Raw genomic sequence first — 1,811 nt, 5'->3', positions numbered from 1 at the left:
CCAGAACGGTATTGTTTCTATTGATGTTTCTATGTTTGATTCCCTTGTCGGGATGTTATCATTATTTTTGTTTGGGTGAGGAAGAGTGTAAAGTATGAAGGGTGATGTCGTGCATGATATTGTGAGTGAGTATTAATGCACGAATGGTGATGTCGTGCCGATATTGTGAGTGTTAATGCACGAATGGTGATGTTGTGCCATATAAATGAAATTAAAAGCACGAAGGGTGATGTCGTGCCATGATTATGAGAGAGTAAAAGCACGAAGGGTGATTCCGTTCCGTTTCTATTAATTTCTATGGTGATGACGAGAGTAAAAGCACGAAGGGTGAAGTCGTGCACTTATTTCTGTGTTATTATTTTCGTTGCTTAAAGTTTGATATTTACTTTGTTGCTTTACATTATCATTGTCATAAGCTGATATCCCCCTCAACATGTTACCCATTTTCCCCTCTTATTATGTTTCATTCTTGTTATTATTGCTTCTCGTATATGATTTAATTGCGCAGGTTTATGTGGTTGTCGTGTCCTAGCCTCGTCACTACTTCACCGAGGTTAGGCTCGATACTTACTCAGTACATGGGGTCAGTTGTAGTAATACTACACTCTGCACTCTTTTGTGCAGATACTGGTACTAGACCCTACGGACCGTAGTTCGAGGTTACTGCCTTCAGTCCAGTAGAGTCTTGAGGTAGTCCTACAGGCGTCCGCAGGCCTTGGCGTCCCCTTCTATCATATTTCCATTCTATTTTACTTATTTCAGAGACAGATGTATGTTTTCCTTGTTCAGACCATTGTTTGTAGTATTCGTAGATAGTCCATGACATTGTGACACCAGTTCTGGGTAGAGTTTTACTATGGATTCGTATTTGTATTAAGTTAAATAGTTAGATTTCGTTCTTCCGTATTTTATTCCTCTATTTATGTTATGTTAACATGTAAATTGTAAAAATATAAAGTAAAAGGTAAAATAATCAGTAACGTTGGCTTGCCAAGCGGGTTCAATGTTAGGCGCCATCACGGTCCCGATAGTGGGAAACTCGGGTCGTGACAAGTTGGTATTAGAGCTCTAGGTTGTGTAGGTCTCACAATTTATGAACAAGCTTAGTAGAGTCTGAGGGATCAGTTCGGAGACGCTTGTGCTTATCCCCCAGTGACTATAGAGTTTAGGAATAACTTCACATCTATTCTTCTTTGTCGTGCGATTTGACTTCTCAATGCTAATTGAACTTTTACTATGTTTTTTCGCAGATGGCTAGAACACGTGCTTCTTCATCTGCTAATCAGCAGCCCGAACCCCTAGTGGCAGCTCCTACGAGGGGCAGAGGACGAGGACGAGGTCGAGGCCGTGCCAGAGGCCAAGGTAGGGGTAGGGCTCAGCCCAGAGCAGCAACACTAGCGACGGAGCCTCAGGTAGAGTTTAAGGAGGAGGCTCCAGCCCAAACTGTTCCAGCAGGGCCAGCTCAGGTCCTAGAGGGGTTTATCGCTACCTAGTACTCCAGGATGCTCTGGTCCGTCTAGTGGGCCTTATGGAGAGTGTCACCCAGGCAGGCCTACTTTCGGTAGCACCAACTGTCTCTCATGCTAGGGGAGGAGCACAGACTCCCGCTACCCGCACTCCGGAGCAGATGACTCCTCAGTTTCAAACTCCAGCAGCTCAGCTAATTAGGGTAGTTCAGCAGGGTGTGGCAGCTCAGATCGGTGATGGAGCAGCTATGTCTACTGATGCTTTGTGGAGGTTGGACAGGTTCACCAAGCTCTCCACCACTACCTATGACGGTATATCTTTAGAGGATCCTCGGGACTATTTGG

The sequence above is a fragment of the Nicotiana tabacum genome, chromosome 11 (genome assembly GCF_000715075.1).
Source record: "Nicotiana tabacum cultivar K326 chromosome 11, ASM71507v2, whole genome shotgun sequence".
Taxonomy (NCBI): Eukaryota; Viridiplantae; Streptophyta; class Magnoliopsida; order Solanales; family Solanaceae; genus Nicotiana; species Nicotiana tabacum.
The sequence above is the reverse complement of the archived record's forward strand: the minus strand, read 5'-3'. Positions refer to the sequence as shown.